This window comes from Mus pahari, chromosome 2 (assembly GCF_900095145.1).
Source record: "Mus pahari chromosome 2, PAHARI_EIJ_v1.1, whole genome shotgun sequence".
NCBI classification, from domain to species: domain Eukaryota; kingdom Metazoa; phylum Chordata; class Mammalia; order Rodentia; family Muridae; genus Mus; species Mus pahari.
In genome coordinates this window covers 36,139,548-36,154,547 of record NC_034591.1, presented here as the reverse complement: position 1 = coordinate 36,154,547, position 15,000 = coordinate 36,139,548, and the positions used below count along the sequence as shown (strand labels likewise).

The 15,000-nt window shown below is 34.8% G+C and overlaps 1 protein-coding gene across 1 annotated transcript in view; it reads right to left on the bottom strand.

The window, feature by feature from the left end:
* The window catches only part of Foxp2 (forkhead box P2), a 255,090-nt gene that overhangs the window by 8,091 nt on the left and 231,999 nt on the right, over positions 1-15,000 (bottom strand). The gene's annotated exons all lie outside the window — the stretch shown is intronic.

Genomic DNA, 15,000 nt, shown 5'->3' with positions numbered 1-15,000 from the left:
AAATATGGGGATGCTTTATTTAAAGTTTTCATTTCTGAGTTTGAAAGTATCCTCACATTTGATACAGTTTATGATTCGAAGACTCTATGTTTTGGTGTATCAACATAAGCAAATGAGAGAAATGGAGTTAAGGATGATGTCCTTCAGTATGTTGAGTCAGAATCTCACTATGTAGCCCAGGCTAGCACCAAATTCTCTATTATTCGTCCTTAGTTTCTTGGTTGCTGAGATTCCACGCAATACATGCATCTTAATACAAGATTTATCCATTTTGATAGTTACATAATACATAGAAACACCTATTTAAACTTAAAAAGATTTAAATATACGCAGGACATTTATCAGGCATAATTAGGAAAAAGGTAGCTATTATATTAACCTTAAGAGTTTAATTACCCTCAGTGATTAGGCCTTGCTATTCACTAAAATGTTCTGAATGCTAGATTGAATTGGGAAACTCTAATTGTTCGTTTCCTCGTTTAGTACACAAAGTAATGCATACATTCAACTGTGTTGTTGCCTCTCAGAATAGAAGAAATATAACTCTCTCTCTCTCTCTCTCTCTCTCTCTCTCTCTCTCTCCCTCTCCCTCTTTCTCTGACACATACCCAACCACACACCCACACTCAACCACCCCCTCACACACACACCTTTTGTGTGTTAGGGTTTATAGAGAATTAGTTTACTCTTGTGGTTGTTAATAATATCTTTCTCTCCTTGTTTCCAATCCAGGGATGCTAAATTTGTTTATGATTAAAATCCATCGAATACTTTTCTCGCATTCATTTTCCACATGTTACAGTGTACCATGTGTAGCATAATTAAGATTGTTTTGGAGGGAAAAAAATCTAATCTCCTTTCCATCTTAGAAAACCCCATGACAACTTAAGTAAAACTGACCTCGCCTTCTGCCACCCAGCACCTCACTCCAAATCTTGCTCTCAGGTGGAGTCATCTGAAGGATTTTAATTACAAGGGAGTCATTCAACACAATAGATTTCTATGTATTTAGTATTTTGATTAATTTGGAAGTGTATCATAAGAACCACTGAACAGTTTAGTCACCTTGTTTGTAATCTTTAATCCTGCAGCAATGGCTAAGTACTTGAGAATATAGTGGGCTCTGGGGTCAGAATACTTGGATTTGAAGCTGGGCTCCTTTCCTAATAGGTCAGTGAGGTTACTCTGATCTGACTATACCCATGTTGATTTTTTTAGTCATAGACATGGGACACAAAAATATCTATCTTTTACAATGTTATTTCATATGTTATATACATATACATTACACGTATAAAAATTTCCATATCACAAAGATATATATATATATATATATATATATATATATATATATATATATATATATATAAATGTGAATACTGTGATTCCAGGCCTGGGTCACAAATGATCACGAAAACCTTACTTCTTTTTGTGGAAGAAGGTATATTATAAACACAGAAACTGATGGTTAACATGGCATGGATTCTAAAATATATTTTAGTCCTTCTCTCAAAGCAAACTAGAGTAAGTATCTCAGAAATGTCACAACACAAAAACAAACAAAAAGTACCCGTGGCACACATTTCAGATGCCAGTTATAAAACACATAATGAAGAGCTACCTTTTCTTAAAAGAATAAGGAAGGATAAAACGTAACACAATTTGTCACTATAATCATTTGAAAGAACGATTAACAAACAGATTCCTGAGCATCACAATGAAAAGCCAAAAAAGCTGAGGTCATGTCTCAGATCATTTTCCATCACATGGAAAGCTAATTTCAAAGTAGAGGAGCCAGCATCGACATGCACTGCTCAGAGAGCTTCTACATTTATTCTCCGCACTCATCCATCACAGGGCTCATCATTAGCTTGTCATTAAAATCATTAACATACATCCATCGAGTGGTCCAGTCTTGTATTATATTTGCTGTGCACATGGGCTTACTCAGTTCTGGTAATACACACTGAGCTAAGGAAACCTAGAATAGATTAAGATGCATATTTTAAGAAATAGAGCAATTTAATGTATATGTGTAGATCATATGCCTATTAGGAACTAAATTTGTTTTTATGCCAGAATTTCCTTTATGCTTGTGATCAAATCAAATCCCTTAGATCTGGAAATATGTCAAAGATTTAGGCATTTTTTTATCTTAAAATTGGTCTTTTGAATTAGTTTTCTGCTTTTTCTTATTTCTTCTCACTTTTGGTTTTGTTGTTGTTTTGTGAGACAGACTAGAGGGGTGACAGAGCGAGAAAGAACATAAGGTTGAGTAGGTAGTCAGGCCAGGGTGGTAGTTGGGGAGGGACTGGGGAGGAGAAACATGCTCAAAATATATTGTATAAAAATTAGTTTAAACAATATAAACTAACCAGTACCCCCAGAGCTCGAGTCTCTAGCTGCATATGTAGCAGAAGATGGTCTAGTCAGCCATCATTGGGAAGAGAGGCCCCTTGGTCTTGCAAACAACATATGCCCCAGCACAGGGGAATGCCAGGGCCATGAAGTGGGAGTGGGTGGGTAGGGGAGCAGGGTTGGGCAGGAGGGTATAGGGAACTCTCGGGATAGCATTTGAAATGTAGATAAAGAAAATATCTAATAAAAGAAATGTTTCAATTTTACTTTGTTTTGGAAAACAGACAAAATTACCAATATTTCACTTTGCCAAAGTTAACTTAACAAAACCCTATTGAGTGTTTCTGTATGATTTTTACTGTCTATCTGAGAGCCAGTAATCTAGAGCAGGAGACATACTTAATCAAAAATCCTAGTTTGGCAGGAAATAAGGTCCTTAGCAGTAATTAACAGATCCTGAAGTTCATATGTGGGAGAGATTATTTTCCTCTGAGAATTATTCTAATAAATTAAAATACATATACTTACCTGGCAGATTTTGTTTTTAAAGAGAAAAAAGCAAGGATATGTTAAGACACATACGATTATAATTGCTAGCCCTCTTGATTATAAAACTCCTACTGCACTTGAGATTTAGGCATTTATCATAACACATCCCCCTAGTGATATGAAATGTATCTTCTCCTTCAGGATTTCAATGGTCTTGTACACTAGATTTTTGGTTCTTGTAAACCCCATAATAATAAAGTGGATGGTACTTCAAAAGTATAGATAATAATAGTTTATAGTAACAAAATATGTAACATTTGAAGCACTGAAGATATACTTTACTAAACGTTATAAACACACACAAAAATACTACCGGTCTTCATTGTTTCATTTATGAGACCTTAAACAAAGATTTTTTTAAGTGGGCTTATTTGTAATATATATGTAGAAGCATAGGTGTTTAGATTAAATACACCACCCACTCATTCCTTTGCCTGTTGCAGCAATGTTTATCAGATATCTGAATTATTAGAGAGAAGAGCACAAGCCTTGAGTTAGAAGGGTAGACGTGTAATAAGGTCTACCTTTTGTATTAAATTTCATGGTCCTTCAAACCACTGAAAGTATGGTATGTACTTGTAAGTGAATATTATAGCAACTTCTACATTGATTTTTAAAGTCAAATGAAGACTTTGACATTTTAGGATTGTTTTGCACTGTATAAACAGAGTGGAGAAGAGTGCGAGGGGGACTGCCAGTTCAGAGCTTCCTAGTACAGTGTGATATGGTGCTGAGAGCCAGGGCAAATAACACACTAAAAATGGTGGGAAAGAAGCAATGTAGGCTGTAAGTTATGGAGTGGAAAGTTTTGCATTCCCTGGCTCTTAAATTTATATGCATGTGAAAGGCTTCCTTCTACACTCTATCATGGGCACAGGGAAAGCTCATAACCAAACATACGATGCTGATGAATTACATCTCTATACATATATAGATGAATTACATACATATCCATATGTACACATATATACATACACACCTATCATATGCACACACACATACACACAGTTTTCAATGCTGTGGGTGTGATGACAGATAATGAAGCTAAAATTTACCACAAGTCTCAGTGACTCCAATGCAAGTAACAATAATATTCACTTGTGCTTCCTGGATTCATTACTTATATCTAATTTTCAGTCTATGTTCCTATGCCATTTTAAGGAACAAGATTTTCAAATGAATGCTTTAAGAAAAGGGCATTCAATTTTGTTCTCTCAAGGAAAAAACAATCATGTTTCTATAGCAGAGAAGCAAAAAAAAAAAAAAAAAAAAAAAGGAAACCAGTGTTTGCATTTTAAAAATTAGACTTTAAGTATATTTACTATGTAAGAGATACATTGAAGATAAAATTGAACATTTATGCAATGATAGTATACACATATACACATATATTGTGGAATATTCAAATTACTTTAAACAGATCTCTCTATTCAAATAGTTTCTACTGTTATGGTCACAGCTTTTCCAGATCAATTCTAATCCATTATCATCAATGACCATCTTTGTCCAGAACGTAAGTTCTTAAAAGATGCCTTTTAAGAAGTATGTAGCCTATACTCTTGAGTGTGTTCTCTCCATATTTAAAAAAATACCTGTAGCTTTATCATGATTTCAGGGATAGCCAATTATATGTCCTGGTAACCAAACTTCTTTCCAATCTTCTATACCCATGCCTCTCCAGGTGGCCTGGCCAATGCTGTGAGCAAGAGTCCTCAGGATGTGCCACGGTTGAGTCACCTCTCCATTTTTTCCATCAATCAGCCTAAAACTGAACTGAGTACTTACAATTGTGATTGATGTAGGCAAATAACAGTGATGTATCAGTAATTTCCAGAAAACACAATCTAAAAGTTGATTTTTATGCTAACCTAAAATTTTAACTCTCTGTGCCCACAAAAGCTTTCTCCGACCCTTTGAATTCATGTCTGCAATGACCTATATCCTCAGAGGATGGGGACACCCAGACCATGTTATATACATTGTAAGTGTCATATTCAGTAGTAAGTGCTCATGTGCACTTTTTTTTTTTAAATCAGCTTGACTTATTTGGGGAATCTGCAAAAAAGCAGTTGATTTTTATATTCTAGTTAACTGCTCACTTTTAGAGTCACCCTCTGTAAGTGCATATTTCCAAACCACAGAGGACAAGTTACATTAATACGCTGACTTGTTGCCTAAAGGAATGTGTTGCTTCTTTTGTTGTGAAAATTATAAGGACCTAAGGCATCAGTGAAGGCAGAAGAAATGTTAATATTTGCCTGCACCCTGAAGCAGAGTCACATTACAAGAGGGAAGTTTATCTTTTTAGATTGTGGTCACAGTCTAATCCCTAGAGGGATGTAAATTTTATTCACTATACCCTTGTTCAAGACTAAGTTAATGGTCCTACAAACTCTTCCTGGTTTTCTTTTGAATAAGAAAGGCCTATGAGTAAATTTTCTTAGGATGAACTATTTAAACAACATCTAAGTAAATGGAGGGCAGACTAGAATCTTAGTGGTGCTTTTGCATTTGGATGATATCAGTGCTATCAAGTGTCCAGTATGACTTGGATGAGTCTGCATTGTCATAATTAAAGTAGCTATATGTCATCATTGTGTATGAGAGACTCAGTGATACAGTGTGAACCCGATTAAACCATGAAGCCTGGTATGAGAAGTCAGTAGGGTAAGGCTTGCTCCTGAATGTGTAAACTCTGAGGTCAACCCACAATACCACACACAATCATTTCAGTCAATCAATCAATCAATCAATCAATCAACCAATCCATCAACCAATCAGTCTGTCTAGTCCTTTGTATATAATGTGAAAGTATGTGTATATGTACCATATGAAGCGGGTGTTGAAGTCTTAAAATATGTGATATATATATCAATTAATATTGTGAAGAAAAATACAATTTATGACCCATATCTACAATACAGAAGATTTCAGTAAAAATTAGATCAATGATGTATAAGACCATATGTTACAAAAGACTGCAAATGTTTATGTGCTTTTATATGCTCATTTTAGGTTATTTCTTTGTATAACTCATATACTCTAGTTATTTGAGTAGAGTTTAAATAAATTTAACGTATATCTCCTAAAACAAAGGTATAACATGCTCTGGTCCCATAATTGTGTACTGTTACTATAAAACATTACACCTCAGATGATATTTGAAAGTATACTCTGAAGCTACATTAGACCTTTATTTGTACTAAATGTAACTTGAATAATTTTTCCACAGGTGAGATATAAAACTTCAAATGAAATGTTTACAGTCATACAACTCATCCCTGCCCATTATTTACAGTTGTGCCCTAGATGGTGAATGATATTTAAAAATATGAGAATAAATTCGCTACAGACTCATGGTGTACATTGATTTCATAGGTTCTGCTTATTTCCTAAAATAACATCACAAACTTTCCAGTTAACAGAAAACTCAGGAGCAAGATGGGAGTTTCTCTTAAATAACTACTTTTTACCCACAGTATAGTACAGGCTGTTAGATGAATAACCATTGATATCTAGGTTACTAAGAAAAACAATGTATACAATTTGTAATCTGTCTATTTCATGTTTGTTTAAATACATTTCCTGCCAACTATATCTATTTGCCAATAACAAAACCCTCTTACTTTTAATGTAAATATTTTGAATATATAACATTATGAAATACAAATCCAGACTGCTTTAAGACAGGTTTAATTTCATGAGACCAATTGTTTATATTGCTTCTTTTCAATAGATAATTTCTATTGAATTGATTGTAAATGTGCAAAAATTGCAAGTTTAGTTATCTCCATTTATATATTCTATTTGAAATGAGAATGCCTTTTCAGAAAATTGACACTTTCTTCTTGAGGAAATGGAACTTATCTACTATATTCTGGAAGTATACTGATTAAATAAAATTAAAAATTCAAATAAAATGTTTACTCTTTTACAAAAGAGAGGAAACCATTTGATTAATTCTTATGAAATGAGAGCTGCTCAGGCTAATATCAGTAAACTTACATTTCTAGCCATAGAAAATTTATGCCACTTTCTGTAAGATTTTATCCTTTCTAAGCATAACCAAGACTGTGTCAGGAACAAGTGAACTATTATAGTATAAGCTTAATTTTTCAATGCAGATGGTGAATGACAATATTATTACAACAACCAGGATAAAGTTCTCAAATCTTTATTAAAATATTTCACTTTTGCAACTTATTTCCTTACTATACTGCTTATTATTTTTGTAGATTAAGATACCACTCAATATTAAAATTTTAGTGTTGATTAATCATTATTGTGATATGACTAAGTTGCATATAACTACTTTCTCTAGGCCAAAACATACAAGTCTTACTGAAACAAAATTCCTTCCTCTTTCCTCTTGATGAAGATGAAAATATTCCTTCTTAAAAGAAATGTGTGACAGAGAAGTGACTAAACTTGGAGTGAACCAGTTTTTCTCCATGCCATATATACTATACAGATGTCATTTTTGCCAGAATATAAGTACAAATATCCTACTAACTCTCAACATCTGCTAAACATAAACAAGTAAACTTAATTTTTAAATTTAAAGCTGGTATCTAATTTTAATACTAGCATATTTAATAGACCATTTTTTCTCTTTCAACAATGTAGGCATTGTAGTATTTGATTACAAAGTACTGTTATTTTCAGATAATTATTATGTTTCCCCTCTAAGACATATTTCAATTATTAATGATGTAGTTTATAAATCTAGTCTAAATCTCAAATAGACCTGACCTCAAGATGTGCCTAAAAATTCCATTACAGTCAAGAGACATTCTAATAATTCTAACAACAACAACGACAACAAAGCTGGCTTAAAGATATAAAACAGAAATTAGCGATCATAAGCGTATGTCTTAAAATTTCTCTAAGATCTCCTGATTTTACCTGAAGCACCATATTGAAATATATAAAAAATTATGGAACACTGTTTAAAGAAATTGGACTATGCATTATTTTGAAGCTTAGTGCCAAGTAATTTTATATAGTTTTTTCTTTTCTGTGACATCTATTAAGAAGATATACTCACCAGAATCAAGATTTGCTAGATATTTGAATTCCTTAAACTTAGTGACAATAATAGATATGATTTTGTCTAATATATATGAAATTATTTTGATCATTGATAATTACAAATAGTTGTACCCAATCTCTGAATTCAGTTAATGCCCATGGATATACACAAGTATTTATACAGTCTGTGTCCCTTCCATGTATAGTCTTCACAGACGTTCAACCATAGGTCTAAGGACTCTTCCATTTCTCATTTGTCATTGAGAGAAATAAAGCTTAGCTCAGAGCCTAACATTTAGCATCTAGTGCTACCTTGCTGCTGTCCCAACTTGGCTGGAGCCATGTCTCCAAAATCTGTTTGGTTTTATTCCTTGGACTGAGCTTTAGTCTGCAGCAGTTGGATGTATGGGTTTATGGGACCAATGTACTAGTTCCTGATTAATTTAACTGGACGTCTTGGATTCTGACTTCTTAAAGATCTCAATCTCACAGTCTTATAGTTGGACACAGGTAGGTGGATTGTTTGTTTGCCCGGACTGTTTATTTTTCTCACTGCCAGTCTGTCCAAGTGAAAATGGTCTCCCTCTCAGTTGCCTCTTAGTAAAGTTGGCACCTAGCATAGTCTTTGTAGGCACTGATTTCCAGCTGGACTTCACATGGTTTGTGTTACAAGAGCTATCTATCCTTTGAGACTGGCTGTTCTGGTGGACCTAAACCCTTGTTCAGACTAAATTGCTGAGTTGACTCAAACTTCAGTTGTCTCCTGACCATGTGTCATTATACTATGTACAAAACATGAGAATGGAATAGAAAATAAAAACAACATTGATCTTTTATGGTGAACCTAGCACATCCTGTATTTCTCTGATTTGTTAGATAAAAATGGATTATGGCTTTTATGTTGCAATGCAAACTTATGAGCAGTAAGAGAATAAATACAGTGTAATGCTTAATGGACTATTCTTTTTGTCTTTTAAATGTTTAGCCATTACTCCAAAGCTGAAGATCAATCTAAGAAACATTCATCTCCACTAATGATGTTAAATTATTTGATTAACTGTTGCTTATATATTATACTATTGCCTGCCTATCTATCTATCTATCTATCTATCTATCTATCTATCTATCTATCTATCTATCTATCTAGCTATCTAGCTAGCTAGCTAGCTGTTATCTGCCCATTAGTTAATTATATCCTAATGATATCTATTGCTTATGGAATGCAGCATATGGGTGCTTTCAATTGATTTTATTCACGTTGAAATATTATTAATAATTTATGGAAATGGTCAATTTTAATCTGTTTCAAAGAGTCACATATTTCCACTTCCTAATTCTTTTGTCAAAGCTAAATTTAAAATTTTGGGGGGCATGGATTGGTAGATTCTTTACTCTTTTTTTGTTGTCTAGACATATGAAAAAGATAATATCTGAGCAATATTTGTTCTTTAACCATTTAGAGAAGGATTCTTTGACTCAGAGACAGAAAATTTCTATGGCTCTCTAGAGAAAAAGGAGATGTTATCTTCTAACAAATATCTTCTTTAGATATGAAACAGAATCAGTAAGCTACAGTACTGTCAGCTAAAGTTGACTGACACACTTTGCCTAAATTGTGGGATTTCACACCATGGATGTCAGATAGCATCTGTAAAGTTCTATAAAAACCTTCAAAACTCTATAGGAACCCACAAATTTCCACAATTGGCACGCTGGGGATATCATACATTTGAGCAGAAGATACTGTACCTCTGGTTGGATCTTTTTATTAAGAGGAACTAGAATGAGTTGTAAGTACCACATACAGTGCCTGGAATAATGTCAAAAAGAACAGGAGCTACTGATCCATCCTTGCAGCCCTTGACAAAGGAAATGAGATGATAAAGAGCTAGCATCGTCATGAGCGCTGCACAATCATTTTGGAAGGAGATCTCAAAGCTAACTAGCAAAGTTAATGAAAAAGTTTAGACATTAAATAAAGATGGAATTAAATCAGAACAAAAATTACAAGAGGCCATGAAAGGTTAGGGGCTAAAAATTAAAGATGCCGGGAACAGTGCTAATGAGAATATCTGTGACAACGCAAGGGGAGCCAAGAAGGACCTTTTAGTTCAGAACATCGTAATGTAACATAAAGCCCCAAACAGCAGAAAATAATACTGCTTTCACAGGAGTGAAAACAATGAGAGAGCACACCACTGGCTCAGATTATCAGTCGCTTTTAACCGTTTTCCTCAAATGAAGAGCCACACCACTTTCAAATGCTTTTGTCCAGAGAGAGCTCTCACACCTGTGGGAATTTTATATACAATATCACCAACGAAAGGAGTAGGGTCTGTGAAACTAACATGTGCATTCAGATGGTAGTTTAAAGTTTAAGGAAAGGAATAAGACTGCGAGGAGGGACAAAGGAAATGTTACATATTCTAATATCATGCTTTGTGATGACTCAGTGTGTAGAGACTCAACACCATATCAGAAAATAGGCAGGGTGAACTCCTTTAGCTAACTTTGTGACAAACTTTTACCCATACATGAGGCTAACATATAACACATTGGTGTGCTTTTACAACTTCTTGAAGATCTCCAGGAGCCAAAGATGCTACCAAGATGGGAAAGATATGTGTGATTCAGGAACTTTGAAGGTACATAGAATACACACTGGTTACAGAGGTAAATATAACCTCACTGCAATCTTCTACCAACACATACTGCTTTTATACAACATATGTTTCTTTACCCCTAAAGTTTGCGTTCTGAAGATACAAGCAATATGTTTTATAATGCAGCATATTAGTGTTCTTTATAGTATATCATTAACTCTCTGACTTCAGTCATTTTCTCCCCTAAGAGGAGGAAAATAATGATCATTTGTAATCAAGGCCAAATATTTAGTCAGAGCACTTTTAAATGGCAGGAATGTAGGGATCTTCAGAAGTAACATGTAAGAAACTCACCAGTAGGAAGCAGTAATCCAAAAGAGAGCCCCACGAAAATGGATAACCTGTGCCTCAATAGCAAGCCAGCTTTAGGAAGAACATTTACTTTGATCTTTTGGTATAGGAGTGGAAAATATAAAAATGAGGATCTCATTTAAGACTGCACAAAAGAAGGTGAATCTGAGCCAACTCATTGAGAATGGGGAGCAATAGTGGCTGAACAGAGAAGAAACAGTGGGTCTGTGCTAATTGTGATTTCAACATTAAGCACCAGTGTTTGCCACAGCATGGAAAAAGAAAGCTTTAGGACTAATTTTATTGGTATGGGTTCACCTTTCAATTCTGATCCAAATATTTTCTTCTTTATTATGTCTAACAAATATGAGAAGACAGTAGGTTGAAATTATATCCGCATAAACACAGCATCAATATAACTGAAGGGCTGAGGAGAGAGATCAGTTGGTCAAGTGTTGAGTGTACAAGAATGATGATCTGAGTTCAGGTCTCAAACAGCTTAGTACACATAGCGAACAATAGTAGAGCTAATTACTGGTCTAAGTGTTTGGTTTTCCTTCTGCAGCGATCTAGCCAAACCATGGACGTTATCACTATAGGTATTACTTTGTAAAGCTAAGCTGTTTCCAATGAACTGGCCATTATGTCTAAAACGTACTATGCATTCTTAAGAAACTTGGTGTTATATTAGAGATATCTACAGAATGAACGTGAATGTCCCAGTGCACCCAGGATACACAGTATTCATTCAAGGAATGGTATGAAGAACCAGGCTTTTGGAAGCAAGAAGCTGAAGTTTGACTCTGACAGAAAACGTAATGAGGAAACCCTCTTGGGCAATAGGAGTATTATGATAAGGAGAGGAGGATTTATGTAAGAGAAACCTGGCACAAGGTAAAGAAAGAACAGACAAACAGTTTCAAATAAACTAAATGAATTGGGGGGGGGGACTTTTGCTTTACAAAAATAAAATTTTGTAATTGAAGGAGAGTTAGAAAAGAAGAGTGGACGTGAAGGGGTTGGTTCTGATGTTAAGGTCTTGTTCCCCAGTTGGTTCTTGATCCATCAATAAATATACCAGTGACCAATGACTGAGGATGGGGCGGGACACTTGGAGTTGCTAGGGAGGACCCAGGCAGAATCAGGAGATGCAATTCCTCTGTTACAATGCCTCACTTTTAATGGAATGCTTACTTCCTGGATTATAAGAGAAGAAGGGGTAAAAGGATAGAAAGATAGTTTTGCCAGACTTTATAAACTTTTGAAGAGGACAGAAAGTATTAAAATTGAAAAATGCATTTTGTATTGATTTTATTCTCTCTTAAGTTTGCGATGAGGTTTTGCAATCTTAATTCGAGGTCCTATCAATCTGCACCTAGTTGAGTGTATAAGACAAGAAGGACCATTATGTTCCAGGCACTCCATTTATTTGCATAAATCTGATGTAGTGGGTATTATAGGAGAAAATAGGAAGAAAAAGAAACCAAGGAAATAATACTTGTCAACTCCTATTGGGTACTGATTCCTGAATCTGGTGCTGGATCACTAGCAATCTAACACATTTGGGCTGCACTGCCTCTCTCGCATATCAATATCAATATAACTAAGCCATTCAAAACAACACATGGCACGAATTTACATAAGAACCCCAAAATACTACATACTCTTTCATAAGATAGGATTTTCATTTCTATTCAATCACCCAATTTTCTGAACTATATCCAGTTATAGGCAAACACATTTTAATTGATAGATCCATGCCAATAATTTCACTTTGCGGTGCTTCATAACAAACACAAGATGCTTACAGTTCCTTACAAACAAGCACCTCAGAAGCATAAAGCTGAGGATGCAGAATCCAGAGGTGATGTCTACTAATATCTGAACAATCTGCAAGAAGTTAATGGAGCAGCACAAAGAGATGGGAAGTATTAGTGTTGACTCAATATTTTGCAGGATAATTACAAACTTGATTTTCATTTATATTACTCAGGAAAAAGACAAGGTATGGGGTGCTTCTAATTTTTATCTTTTTCTGAAATCTACTTCCTACTAAGAAAGGGAGGCTTTTCTTTTGTTTATGGAAAATAAATACAGGTACTTGTGTGTGTGTGTGTGTGTGTGTGTGTGTGTGTGTGTGTGTGTGTTGCTTCATGTCAGTATAACACATATAATGCATTAACTGAATGTTTTATTATATAAATTGATAATGGCACTATTTCAGACACTAAATATATTTTAATGTTGTTTTTTGCATACTACTATTTCTTTTAGATATTTCATTAATAAACTTTAAATTAACAATAAACTGGATGATGAGAACCACCAACCATCAAGTGAAAAACGCTATGAGCCTAACAAAGCCATTATTTAGCCCAATTATTATTTCAGGTTCCAAAATACAATGTTTAATAAACTATTTTATTAACTCATTAATTTTTTATTTTAATAGTCTTAGCACTGGACAATTAAACGTGAAAATTACTTCCTTCTGCATCTTCTTGTGCAGGCTTTGCACTGGTCTCTATATATTGCATAGGAGCAAGAGAAAGCTAAACCACAGTTCACATACTGCTTTTATGAATACCTTTCCTATGACTTCCCGGTTTAAATGGCAAAAAACAGGATATAACTCTTGTTGGGTGTTTAAAGATGAATTATTAGCATTTGCATAGGGAGTGAGTATTAGCACAGTCAGGAGAGCAACTGAAAGGAAAAGCCTCCAGCTACTGCTCTATGGCTGGCAGGCTGGTGGGGCAGACGTAAAACCCTCTGTGATTGCTCTTTTTCCTTGCTTAGAGAGCTGCTAGTCTCGAGAGCATATATTTATGTTCTTTTTACTTGGAGTTTTATCACTTCTTTTGTATTATTTAATACAACTAAAGACACTTCCAAAAGACAGATTTCTCCATTCTGGAAAAGTAATGGCTTGGAATCTGAAGAAACGCGTTAATGACTGCAGTGTGTTTTTGCAAAGACGATAGCCTGAAAGTACCATACATGGATGAGGCGTACGATCTCAAAGACGGTCATATATCAAACAGTAGGAGGTATTTTAAAAATCAACAAAATAGTAACTTGTGAATGGTCAAATGACAATGGGCAGATAGCAGAGTTAGCTATCTCTCTCAGGTCTTTGACTAAACTGTCCGGGAGGGGGAGGAAGAGTTCGGGGTGGTAGCATATGCCTAGACTTGAGGAAGCACCTGAGAAGCTGAGGCAGGAGAACTTAGCAGAGTCTGAGTCTGTGTTGCAATTATGAGACATTCTCAGACACAAAACAGAAGGCCAAATAGCATCACAAAGAATAAAATACAAAACCGAAGACAAGGAGCGATCTTGTATAGATATGTGAAGTTAAGCAGCTTGCAGACTAAGTCAGAGAAGAATAGCTGTAGCATCTGGATGTCATCCTCACGGCTAAAAAGCACTCAACTACAATTATTTCTCCAGGAATTCTCATTCCTCCCACGGTCAGTACTTTTTAGTAAACAAGAAACTGATATGCCTGACACAACTGAATAAGACCTGGCATTTTCGAAGTGTCATACACTTTTCTGAAATCCACAATACATCAATTTTTAATACTCCTACTCTCTCAGCTCCATTAAAAAGATGGTAGGGGAAAGATTTTAGAGTAATTAATGATATAGTTAGCTGCTAAATATTAATAGGAATCGTAGTCCTGCATAAAATATAACATATAAACCTTGCCAATACAGATGCACCAGTAATTAAACTTGAATATGTAATTACACTGATTTATAAGACAGGCAAAAAGTTACACCTTACCAGCTTCTGTGTAAACTGTGGGTAACAGTTAAACTTTGCATTTTACGGTTTATAAAAATGGGCAATGTCTTGACTACAGTTCATAAATGGTTTAGAGTCCTTGAACAGTAGTAAAAATTATGACAACTTACCCTACCATGAGTATTCTTATCACACCATACAAGCCAAACTGTGATAATGCCTTATAAGATGGAGATTCATCAGAGACAGTACTTAATGCCCAAGAGGACTTTAGTAGTACTAGGAATTTGTAGAAGCATGCTACCAACACTAGCTATATGGCACTTGGGATTATCTCTAATATTAACAACAATTT